Source organism: Tursiops truncatus, chromosome 3 (genome assembly GCF_011762595.2).
Source record: "Tursiops truncatus isolate mTurTru1 chromosome 3, mTurTru1.mat.Y, whole genome shotgun sequence".
Classification (NCBI taxonomy): domain Eukaryota; kingdom Metazoa; phylum Chordata; class Mammalia; order Artiodactyla; family Delphinidae; genus Tursiops; species Tursiops truncatus.
In genome coordinates, this window is record NC_047036.1 from 116512054 (window position 1) to 116525514 (window position 13461).

Here is a 13461-nt window from a genome sequence, read left to right on the forward strand (position 1 = left end):
CCCAACCATTTAAAATTGTTTTTTTGGACTTCCCTGGTGGTCCAGTGGTAAAGAATCTGCCTTACAATGCAGGTGACGGGAGTTCAATCCCTGGTCCGGGAACTAAGATCCCACATGACGGGGGACACGACTAAGCCTGCGAGCCACAATACTGAGCTTGTGCGCCTCAACTAGAAAGCCTGTGTGCCTCTACTAAGACCCAACACAGCCAAAAATAAATAAATAAATATGAGAACTATTATTTTTTTAAAAATTGTATTTCAAGTTGATTGAGGTATAATTTATATATAGTAAAATTCATCCTTTTATGGTGTAAGTTTCTGTGCATTTTGACAAACTTATGCTGTCATGTAACAATTACAACAATCAAGATATGTAGTATTCCTATCACCCTAAAAAGTTCCATCACACCTCTTTGTACCTCCCCTACCCTCAGCCCCCTCGCAACTGCTGACTGGATTTCTGTCCCTATAGTTTTCCTTTTTCCAAATGTATAAATGGAACCATACAGTATGTAGACTTTCGAATCTGGCTTCTTTCGCTGAGCGTAATGCTTTTGAGAGTCATTTATGGCGCTGCATGTATTAGTAGTTTGTTCCTTTTTACTGCTAAACAGAATTCCATTGTAGAGGTGTACCACAGTCTGTTTCATGTTGATGGACATTTGGCATGTTTCTGGTATTTTTAAAATATGGACAAAGCTGCTATAAATATCCCCATAGAGGTTTTTTTTAATTTTTGATTTTTGATTGAAGTACAGTTGATTTACAATATTGTGTTAGTTTCAGGTGTACAGCAAAGTGATTCAGTTATATATATTATATATATATATATTTTTTTTTCAGATTCCCATAGAGGTTTTTGCATAGGTATAAGTCTTCATTTCTCTTGAGTAAATACCTAGGAGTGGGTTTGTTAGGTCATAGAATAAATGCATGTTTAACTTTATAGGAAATTACCAAACTGTTCTCCAATGTGGCTGTACCATTTTGCATTCCCACCACAAATGTATGAGAGTTCTAGTTTTTCCACATCCTCAGCAGCATTTGACATTATCAATTGTTGGTTTTGTTTTATTTATTTATTTTTAAGTCATTCTACTAGGTATGTAGTGATGCCTCATTGTCATTTTAATTTGCATTTTCCTAATGACTAATAGTGTCAAGCATGTGTGTGTCTTTTCATGTACTTATTTGCCATCCATATATCTTCTTCTGTAAAATGTTTGTTCAAATATTTTGCCCATTTTTTCTTTTTCTGTTTTTGATTGTTTTCTTATTATTGAGTTTAGTGAGTCTTTTACATATTCAGGTTAACAATACTTTATCAGATATGTGTTTTGCAAATGTTTCTTCCCAGTGTGTGCCTTGTCTTCTCATTTTCTTAGACTGACTTTCAAAGACCAGAATTTTTTTCTATTTTGTAAGGTCTAATTTATTCATTTGTTCATTTCTACCCAATGTTTTAATCCCATTCCTTTCCATTTCTTTCTAGAATAATCTTCTTTTTCTGCCTCCCATCATGCAGAAGTCTCCCACTTTTTGCAAAAATCTTCACTTGCAGTTATTTCCCACCCTACATTGTTACTGTCCTTTTTCTCCTTCATTTCCCTGCCAAATATTTGGAATGAATGTTCCTTACTACTTAGTCATTCCTGAAATCCCTGAAAATTTGCTTCCATTCACACCACACTACCAAAACTAACCTCTGGATGTCACCAAAAAACCTCTTACGTGTCGATTCCAATAATAGTTTCTAGACCCTAATTCTCTACTTCCTTTTAGCATAACCCTTCCTTCCAAAAATTATTTTTTAACCTCTTACTTTCAGCGTTCCCAAAATGCAGATCTAAGGTGTATAATAGCCCCTTAGGGATTAATTCAGTTGTTGAACGCCATGTAAACAAGAGTTTCTTTACTGAATAAATTCAACATTTTTTTGGTCTGAATTCAGACAGAAGCAATAAATATGAAATAGATGTTAAATTATTTACAGGTTATTAATTCCCTTAAATGACTTGAATATCACCATTTGTTTTTTCAATGACTTCGTTGTCATTTTTTAAAAATCTATACCCCCAATAGCATAAATTTCAGCACAACCCACAACTGATTTTTTAAATTCTGAATTACTAGAGTCCAAATGAGTGAAATTTTACTCTAGCTTTTTCATTATAATATATATGTTCATATATATTATATATTTGGAAGAAATACAATCCAGGAACAATCTCCAAGCACAGGGACAGAAGTAGTTATTAAAATAGCAAAGTTTGTTTCTAATATTTATTAGGTAGAGAAATACAGTGAAATAGATTTTTCCCCTAAAAGTAAAATCATAAAGAGGCAGAGCAAAGAAGTTTCAGTTTTGATTTTACCTCATTGGGACCATAAATAGCAAACAGTTTATTTCTCTCAAGTATTCCCCTAACCACCACTGTTTTCCTTTCCATTTGCCTTCCCTTTCTTTTTTATTTCCTCTAATTAGCATAATGACCAGACAATATGACTAAATTAAATCATTCCATTTCTCTCAACTCTAGGTCAAGGTAATTACTTCTGGTTACCCTATCTCTTCTGCCAGCTTCCCTTTACCTGCTGAAAAGTCTGCTTTCAGATGGACAGCTCCTGCTTTGTTCTTGGACAGAGCAAAGGCTGAAATTTTCCTGAAGTTCATTAGTGTCATAAGGCCAGGCTAGGGAAATCAGTGCTCTGAGGTCTTGTATGTCTCTAGCATGAGAATATCAGTACATTCTGAGCATATTGGGAGGCAGCATAATATAGTAGAAACAGCTTAGGAGTTAGACCCCAATTCAAATCAAACTTGACTGACATGTAAATAAAGTCAATAAATCCTCTGAGCATGTTTCCTCATCTGTGAAAGAAAGATAAATAATACCTACTTTAACCGGAAACATGAGTAAAGAATCTGATACTTAATAAGTACTCAATACAATTTGGTCCTTTCCTCCCCTCTCCAGCAAATTCTTTTAATTGAGAATAACTTTTTATTCATTTATTTATTTACTTGGCTGCTTCGGGTCTTAGTTATGGCACACGGGGATCTTTGTTGTGGCACACGGGCTTCTCTAGTTGTGGCATGCGGGCTTGGTAGCCCCACGGCATATGGGATCCTAGTTCCCCGACTAGGGATTGAACCCACGTCCCCTGCATTAGAAGGCGGATTCTTAACCACTGGACCACCAGGGAAGTCCCCAAAATGACTTTTTAAAATGTCACCCTTTCTTGGTCCACTGATGCCAGGCCAATCCTTTCATACTTTCCATAGTGTACACTGACATAATAGTGAGATAAGGGGATATACTGCCTCCTGAACATATTTGTGTTTTAACAAGGACTCTCAGGCTAGGAGCTTTTGATGTGGCAAGGGCAGTGCTAGTGGTGATTTCTGTATTATGTTCTGGGAAATCTAAAAGTTCTATGAGGCATCTCAAGAAGTTTCTGAAAACATGGTAACAAGAGACTTATTTCATTTCTGCCTGCTCTGTGACCTATATACACCACCTTGACAATAGATACATTGGTCATCAGCATTCAATTGTACTACTTTGCATATAAAGGGCTTACAGTGTTCTATGAAGATCACACAGGAAATACAAGTCTATAAATAAAGTTCAAGGCACCTTGTATATTTTGTCCTGAAATAGTGTACATTTATTATATGAAATAAATTACACATTAACATTAATTTGAAATTCTTTTTGTCAGATTAAGAGTACACATGATCTTTTTTTTTTTTTTTTTTGGCCGTGCCCCCTGCAGTGGAAGCGCAGAGTCTTAACTACTGGACTGCCTGGGAAGTCCCAAGAGTACGCATGATATTTGACTCAATAATTATACTTCTAGGAATCTCTCCTAGAATACACTCATACGTGTGTACAAATATGTATGTAGAACCGTATTTATTGAAGCTTATTTGTACCAACAAAGACTAGAAACAATTGCTTAAGTATTATAGAATAGTCATACAACAGAATACTATGAACCCATTAAATAATAAACAATTATTAATTAAATAGCAACTACATGCTCAGAACCTTATTAAGTGCTGAAGGAGAATAAAAAGAACTCTAAGCCATGGTTCTTATCCTGGAGGAACTTATGACTTGGTTGAGAAGGGTCAAAGATGCACAGATTCCTGGCTTTAAATTATATGTCTTCTATGTGAGTCAACTTTTTGGTTTGCGTTCTTTTAAATGTTTATTTATTTATTTATTTATTTAGGCTGTGCTGGGTCTTAGCTGCGGCAGCGGGATCTTCGTTGCCGTGTGTGAGATCTTTAGTTGCGGCATGAGACCTCTTAGTTGAGGCATGTGGGATCTAGTCCCTGACCAGAGATCAAAACCAGTCCCCCTGCATTGGGAGCACGGAGTCTTAGCCACTGGACCACCAGGGAAGTCCCTGGTTTGTGTTCCTGAAGAAGAATCTTCTGGACTAGAGGATGGCAAACTACAGCCCATGGGCCAAATCCAACTCCTTGTCTATTTTTTGTAAATAAAACTTAATTGGAACACAGCCATGCCCATTCATTTACCTATTGTCTAGTCTACTTTCCTGATACAGAGTTGAGTAGTTGCAACAGAGATCATATGGCCCACAAAGCCAAAAATATTTACTAACTGGTCCTTTACGGAAAAAGTTTAACTCGTCTTGTAGGCCTTTAAAAAAAAAAAAAAAAACCTTTAAAAATGGTTTGGGCACTTCCCTGGTGGTGCAGTGGTTAAAAATCCTCCTGCCAATGCAGGGGACACGGGTTTGAGCCCTGGTCCGGGAAGATCCCACATGCCACGGAGCAACTAAGCTCGTGCGCCACAACTACTGAGCCTGCGCTCTAGAGCCCACGTGCCACAACTACTGAGCCCGCATGCCACATCCACTGAAGCCCACGCGCCTAGAGCCTATGCTCCGCAACAAGAAAAGCCACCGCAAAGAGCCCGTGCACCACAACAAAGAGTAGCCCCTGCTTGCCGCAACTAGAGAAAGCCCGCGTGCAGCAACAAAAACCCAACGCAGCCAAAAACAAAAACAAATAAATTTGTTTTTAAGAATTTAAAAAAAAATTATTTTTTAAAAAAAGCATTGGAGTTAAGGATGGTGGTTTTAAAATATGTCCGTAAATTCTTTGCTACTCTTTCCTTTAAAAGATGAAGCTGAAGTGCTGGGGCCCCCGTGTCTGGGTGGTTCGTGTTTGCTGGTGGCAGCCGCGTTGCTTTCTGATGGAAGAATGAAGTTGGTGCCTGTGGCTTCTGGGCTGGAATCAACTGTGCTCTCCCTGGAGGCAGAGGAGCTGAGCCAGAACTACGGCCAATACACTGGTAGTGGTTAGACTGACCACTGCTGCTGCAGGATGTGCAGGCTGTTACGTTTTGCAAGCCATGAAGCATATGGAGCCTCAAGTAAAACATGTTTCACAGTCTATCAAAATCTGCCCTCACCAGTGGCTATTACAGAGGTGAGTGTGAACCCAAAATGACAAAATAGGAAGCAGCATTACTACTAGGAGTGAGCCCTACAGCCAATAAAGGAAAGAGATGCTCATTGACATATTATGCATTTAAATCACCCAGACAAGGCAGGATCTCCTTAGATAACAGTCAAAAATCAATGACGCTAAAGATTTACTAGAAGTTCAAGCTAGAAAATGAAGTATATGTATGATGAATTTTAAGTTCATTTTCGTCGATGTATATGAGTACCAGCTTTTATCATAAAATACCTCAAAGCTGCAAAAAATAAATAATTAAAAATAAAAGATGAAGCTTAATTCTCCTCTCTGTGAGTGTGGACTGAACTCAGTAACTTCCTTCTAATAAATAGAGTAATGTTCAGTGACTCCCCTGGCGGTCCAGTGGTTAAGACTCCACGCTTCCACTGCAGGGGGCACAGGTTCGATCCCTGGTCGGGGAACTAGGATCCCACATGCCGCACAGCGCGGCCCAAAAGTAAAATAAAATAGAGTAATGTGCAAATAAGAGTGTGTGACTTCTGACACTAGATCATAAAAGATGTTACAGACTTCTCCTTGCCCTCAGATCACTTGCTGGAGGAAAGCCGATTGCTATGTTGTGAGGACACTTAAGTAGCCCTGTGGAGAGGTCCATGTGGCAAGGAACTGAGACCTCCTGCTAACAGCTAGCAAGGAACCAGGCCTTCTACTAACAGCCATGTGAGGGAACCATCTTGGAAGTGGAGTCTTCAGCTCCAGGTAAGGCTTCAGATAGCTGGAGTCCTGGCTGATGTCTTGACTGCAGCTTCATAAGAAACCCTGAATCAGAACCACCCATTTAAACCACTCCTGAATTCTTGACCCACAGAAACTGGGAAACAATATGTCTTGCCTTAAGCTGCTAAGTTTTGGGGTAATTTGTTATTCAGCAATAGATAACTAATACAAAACTGAAAGCTATAGATGCTCTAGAGCAGTGGTAAACTTTCTGTAAACTTTCTCTAGAAGGGCCAGACAGTCAATATTTTAGGCTTTTGGACCATATGGTCTCTGTGGCAACTACCCAACTCTGCTGTCACAGCAGGAGAGCAGCCACACACAATAGGTAAACAAATGGGCATGGCTGTGTTCCAATAAAGCTTTATTTACAAACACAAGCAGCAAGCCCGTGGGCCATAGTTTGCCAGCCTCTGCTCTAGAGAAACCAATTTTAATGATATTAAGCAATGATTAGAAACGAGTAATAGGAGCTGGGGGATTTCTCAGCTAAAGGCTGCAAAGCCAACTACCAAGGAAACTCCTGATTAGAAAAGGGTATGTGCACAATATGGTCACAATTCTTTTTTTAACTTTCCCTGTAAGTTTTTTGCCCAGAGAAGAGAAATAAAATAATTGGAAGGGTGATGAGATTTTTTCCCCCCTAAGAAATCCTAGAATGAGGACTGAGAACCCACGAGGCAAGAGAATGAGAAAACTGAAAATAGGAGAAAACTGTTCTTATGGTCTTTTCACCAAGCTGCTAAGACCTTTGAGCACCAGTGCCAAAGCTGGTGTTTTAAACATGCAAAGCAAGTTTGTTAATAATAGGAGGAAGATTATCTTCCATTAACACCTGGAAATAGGACAAGGAACTAAAAAGTAGTTGATAACTGTTAGTGAAACTAAAAAGGGACCCAAACTTTACTTAAGTCTATTTCGTACCATTTTTCTCTAAGTGTATCACATTTTCTTTGTGGTCCTTAGAACTTAGTAATTGTTCAGATCTGTACACTTACTAAATGTATTATTATGGAAAAGAATCATAACTAACGGGAATAACATGCTGACCAGATGTCTGTCAGAAGGAAGCCTGACTGAATCTTACCACCATAGTGAGAAGTCACTATTTTTAGTGGCAACTCCTCAAATTGCAGACTTGCAACCATGCAGCCATGCAACCCTGACCTGTTACAATCACAGCTAAGATTTACTGAATGCCTACTAAACACCAGGTGCTGGGCAAAACACATTACATGCATTATTTCATTTTATCCTTCCAATAACCCTATGAGGTCAGTAGTAGCGTTATCTTCACCTTACAGATGAGAAAAAAACTGAGACTCGGTAACTTATTCAAATTCACTCAGCTAATAAGGGGCGGAGATAAAATTTGAACCTGGGAAGTCAACATATGGAGCCCACAGTCTTGACCTACACCTGCTGCAGACCCTGAGGAGAAAAGTTTAAGTGCAATATTGTGTGATAGCGATGACCTTACATTTTCTTTCAAAGACAGTAAATTTAGTTGGGTGAAGAGAATTCAAATGCATTAAACAATTGGAAAACACTCTTACAAAACACAATAGTAACAATCATTCATTTCTATCTAGTAGAATAGCCTCTAATGGGCAGTTGGTTCGCAAATCAACATGTAAGGAAAAAAACTGAACATAGACTAATTACTCTAAAATTCCTTTAAATTGCTCATAAATTACTATTCCATAGACATAGCTTTGTAAGGAAACAACAGATTCACATCCCCCTTCTCATGCTCACCCTGGGATATATCCAAATTTTGGGTAATGGCTGAGCTGTACCTTCAAAATTTGAATTCTCTCTCCTTCTCTCTTTCTCTCTTTTCCTCTTTCTCTCCTTTCCTCCCTCTCTTGTTGTGTATATTTGAATGTACATAATTTTAAAATACTTATGATGTTACTCCATTGTCATACGAACCTAGAATGGAACATAAATGTGAGGGCACCAAAGTAAAGAAAAATAATAATTTTTCTTTTATAAACACAGCACAGGAATAAGTACCTCAGGAATTATTCTGACACGTGTCTGTCATGGCATATACACACTGTCCATTCTCCTAAGCAAACCATCCTAGCCTACCCTGTGCACGGACATGATTCAGGCATAAGAGCCTCTATCACAAGCAGAGCAAATTTCTCTTCCCTCCTAGTTGTCTAAAATCAGTACAAGGAAGTCCTAGCCACAGCAATCAGAAAAGAAAAAGAAATAAAAGGAATACAAATTGCAAAAGAAGAAGTAAAACTGTCACTGTTTGCAGATGACATGATACTATACATAGAGAGTCCTAAAGATGCCACCAGAAAACTACTAGAGCTAATCAATGACTTTGGTAAAGTTGTAGGATACAAAATTAATGCACAGAAATCTCTTGCATTCCTATACAGTAATGATGAAAAATCTGAAAGAGAAATTAAAGAAGCACTCCCATTTACCATTGCAACAAAAAGAATAAAATACCTAGGAATAAACCTACCTATGGAGACAAAAGACCTGTATGCAGAAAACTATAAGACATTGATGAAAGAAATTAAAGATGATACACAAAAAAATGAAAAAGAATTGAGGGACTTCTTTTTTTAAAACTGTTCACACCAACAACGTAGTTTATTTGTTTATTTATTTATTTATTTATTTATTTATTTATTTTTGGCTGCATTGGGTCTTTGTTGCTGTGCACGGGCTTTCTCTAGTTGCGGCGAGCGGGGGCTACTCTTTCTTGCGGTGCACGGGCTTCTCATTGCAGTGGCTTTTCTTGTTGTGGAGCACGGGCTCTAGGCGCATGGGCTTCAGTAGTTGTGGCTCCCCGGTTCAGTAGTTGTGGCTCACGGGCTCTAGAGCGCAGGCTCAGTAGTTGTGGCGCACGGGCTTAGTTGCTCCGCAGCAGACATGTGGGACCTTCCTGGACCAGGGTTCGAACCTGTGTCCCCTTCACTGGCAGGCAGATTCTTAACCACTGTGCCACCAGGGAAGCCCGAGGGGCTTTTTGAGATGACAGATGACAGAACTTGGGTAACCAGGATCAACAAATTTAGGAGATGCTGCTTAGAAAAAGAAAAGTCAAGCAAATAGGAGGACAGGAAAGGACAATTAAGAATGCTCTGCCAGGGAACTGATTTCAGAGAAAGAAGGCAAAGAAGGAAGGTGGAAAGAGAAAACACTCTCTGCAAAATCCAGTACATCCTGCATATTCCCAGGTCTCATTATATTGAGCCAAGTCCAGGAGGGAGCTTATTAACTAACAGAACTGTCAAAAGGTTAAAAAAGAGAAAAAGGAGGGATTGAAAAAGGACTAGAACTAGGGTAGGGTGAGTGACACACTCCCCTTGGGCACCAAATTTAAGAGGCACCAAAAACTCAATCATCAAGATAAATAATATTTTAATGCAATAGTTTAAAAAATCAAATTGGCAAACTACCCCAGACACCTGCTTTGCAAATAAAGTTTATTGGAACCAAGGTCAGGCTCAGGGCGATTGAGGCAGGGTCATAAAAGTGCACAATAGCATTCTGTCTTCATTTCAGATTTGGTTTTTGTTCAACATAGATTGTTTTGCTCTAATTTTGAATTAAAAAGTACTACACTAAAACATTATTTATCTTGACTGCTGATTTCTGGGGCTCCCCTTAAATGTTTTGCCTTACTCACTGCACATTAGTCCTGACCTGGGTTGTAAAAGAGAGAGGGAGAAGGCAGAAAGAGATAGTCAGTGGTTTAAAGACTTACGCAGGGATTTGGGGTCAAGACCTAAAGCAGAAAAGTTGGAGATTCCATTTTATCCTGCTGTGTGCATTCTGTGCCCTGGGCGCCCTCATGCCAATGAAGGCTGTTCTTTCATTGAGCTCCTTCTCTTGCTTTGGCAGCTGCACTCACTTTTATATGCAGGTTCTGGAATGCTGGGAGCTGTATGGCAGCCAACGTCTCTCTTCTCCCTTCTCAAACATGACATTCTCTGTAATTCACTTACAGACACCTCTTTCCTTAGCCTTCTCACCCAGGGAGCCTGATCAAGGAATCTAAGAACTAAGCCTCATTTGCCTTCTCTGGGTATGCAAGTGAATTTGCATATATCTTGTATCCATTTGCATTCTCCTCACATGGGGCATTTAGAATAAAAACAACATTCATGAATCAAAATGAAGCTTGTTCCATTCTTTCTCTGTCAAAGTATGGTGCAAGTAAAAGGATACCGCAGTGTAAGAAAAGGGCTGAAATTATATTTGCCATGGTTATGTGTAGTTTTAAAAGCAATCCAATTTGGTGGCATTTACCACCACAGAATTGGCGTTTATAGGTTTAGCCTAGAAGAACGTAATCATTCGTGACTGAAATGGCTACCCCCTTCCTCTACCATTCTTGTAGAAATTTGAGCCAAGGGCCACTAAAAGCTGAAACTGCCCTCTTTTCCTCCCCCTGGTCACCACTTAAAGGGTGGGAAGCCTGATGGTTCCAGTTAATTGATTTCTTCATTTGAGATGAAATGCATGAAGAACCAACTAAAAAGGAGAAAAGGAAGAAGGAGTGATGCTTCTCATCCTCCCTCAGCCCTTTGGGAGCTAAAAGAACTAAGGGAAGGAAAAGAGTAGTCTGGTATGAACACTGCACAGAATTTCATCTAAAGAAACAAAGTGAACAGTGGACTACTGGTCTCAAAATGAGAGGGAACCCAAAATGATGAAAACTGATATGATAAATAACAAGGGCAAGTTCATTATAGAGTTTTTTTTTTTAAGTAGAACTGTTAAGTAAGAATATGTCAACATGCTTCCAGCACTAAGAGAAAAAGTACCTAGCCAGAGTGTGGGATCCTTATAATCTGTGTGACAGGTGGATAGTTCAGTAAATAAGGATATCTCAAACCTTCACAGCTTGAGAAAAATCCCCTTAGTGCATTTAACCTCCTTATCTTATAATACCCAGCTCTTGAAGCAACTTTCTGGTTATCAGATGATTTGTAACCAAGAAAGGGGGTGCTCTAGAGAATGGATTTCTATTTTCAAACAGATACACCTCTTACTATAACTACCGAAGTGACATCCTGGTTTATAATTCAGACTTTTTGTTTGTTTATTTTTTGTGTTTTTAAATATTTATTTATTTATTTATTTTTGGCTGCATTGGGTCTTTGTTGCTGTGTGCGGGCTTTCTCTAGTTGCGATGAGCGGGGGCTACTCTTCATTGCAGTGCACAGGCTTCTCTTGTTGTAGAGCATGGGCTCTAGGCGCGGGGGCTTCAGTAGTTGTTGCTCATGGGCTCTAGAGCACAGGCTCAGTAGTCGTGGCTAATGGGCTAAGTTGCTCCACGGCAGGCATGTGGGATCTTCCCGGACCAGGGCTTGAACCCATGTTCCCTGCATTGGCGGGTGGATTCTTAACCACTGCACCACCAGGGAAGCCCCTAATTCAGAGTTTTATAAATTTAGTTTAATTGATGCCTAATTCAGCTCCTGGTTGAACTGATAAAATCAAGCTTCTGACCAACCTGTCAACAAGCCTTATCATTTCTGTCTTTAAAATGTCATATGCAGGACTTCCCTGCATGGGAATGGTGAATTCCACCATTTTGTCTTCCAGGTCACTTATCCGTTCTTCTGCCTCAGTTATTCAGTTATTGATTTCTTCTAGTGTATACTTCATTTCAGTTATTGTATTGTTCATCTCTGTTTGTTCTTTAATTCTTCTAGGTCTTTTTTAAACATTTCTTGCATCTTCTGGATCTTTTCCTCCATTCTTTTTCTGAGGTCCTGGATCATCTTCACTATCATTATTCTGAATTCTTTTTCTGGAAGGTTGTCCATCTCCACTTCATTTAGTTGTTTTTCTGGGGCTTTATCTTGTTTCTTCATTTGGTACATAGTCCTCTGCCTTTTCATTTTGTCTATCTTTTTGAGAATGTGGTTTTCATTCCACAGGTTGCAGGACTGTAGTTCTTCTTTCTTCTTTGGGAACAGTAGATTTTTATAAAATACTTCTATAACCATTTAAATTTTTACAATGGTCATGTAGTTCTTTTATATTAAACGTTAATTTATAATGATTGATAATGTAGTAACTGAAGTAATTCATATACTCTATGTGGATTTATTAATTCAAATATATTACACACACAAAGTGAGTGTAAAAGTAAGCACTAACACATGCAAAAGAAAACATGTCAAACAATTACAGAATTTCTCATTAAGTAGTGGGATATTAGATGATTTTTTTTTCCTTTAAAATTATTTTTCTAGATTTTTATAAGGATCCTGGTACAGTTTTCTTGCTGCAGATAGCACTCATTGTTTATTCTTTCCTCTTTTTTTAAAAAAATTATTTATTTATTTATTTATTTTGGTTGTGCTCGGTCTTCATTGCAGTGTGCGGGCTCTTCACTGCAGTGCGCAGACTTCTCTAATTGCAGCACTCGGGCTCTAGAGCGCGAGGGCTCAGTAGTTGCGGTGTAAGGGCTCAGTTTCGGTATGTGGAATCTTAGTTCCCTGATCAGGGATCGAACCCGGGTCCCCTCCAGTGGGAGCATGGAGTCTTAACCACTGGACCACCAGGGAAGTCCCTATTTATTCTTTCCAAGTTATAAAAATTATTCATTTTCAGAGTAGAAAACTTAGAAAATATATAAAAATTTAAAGGAACACTATCAAAATTCACCTATAACTTCAACATCCAAAGATAACCATTGTTAACCTCTTGGTTAATATCCTTCTGGTCCTTTTGCAGTGTTTTTCTTATTAAAAATATGATCATATCTGCTCTGTGATCTATGTTTTTGTTTGTTTGACATATTATCCAGAATATTTCTCCATGTCCATAAAGTATTCTGCAATATGATTTTTATAACTGCATAATATTCCATAATAGGAGATATTATAATTTACTAAGCCAACTCTACTTCTGGACTGTCCCAATTTTTTTTAACATTCTAAATAACCCATCAATGAGCATTCTTTTGACTATATCTTCACATCCATCCCATTATTTCCTCTGGGTAGATTCCTAAAGTTGAAATTTCTGGGCCAAAGGGTAAGGCATAAATTTTTTGTGTGTGTGTGCTACGTGGGCCCCTCACTGTTGTGGACCCTCCCGTTGCGGACTCGCAGGCTCAGCGGCCATGGCCCATGGGCCCAGCTGCTCCGTGGCACGTGGGATCCTCCTGAACCGGGGCACGAACCCGTGTTCCCCGCATCGGCAGGCGGACCCCCAACCACT

At 39.0% G+C, this 13461-nt stretch overlaps 1 pseudogene; it reads left to right on the top strand.

The window, feature by feature from the left end:
* The first annotated feature begins 5329 nt into the window (after window positions 1–5329).
* Window positions 5330–5665, top strand: LOC101327962 (mitochondrial import inner membrane translocase subunit TIM14 pseudogene; annotated as a pseudogene).
* Window positions 5666–13461: the final 7796 nt, after the last annotated feature.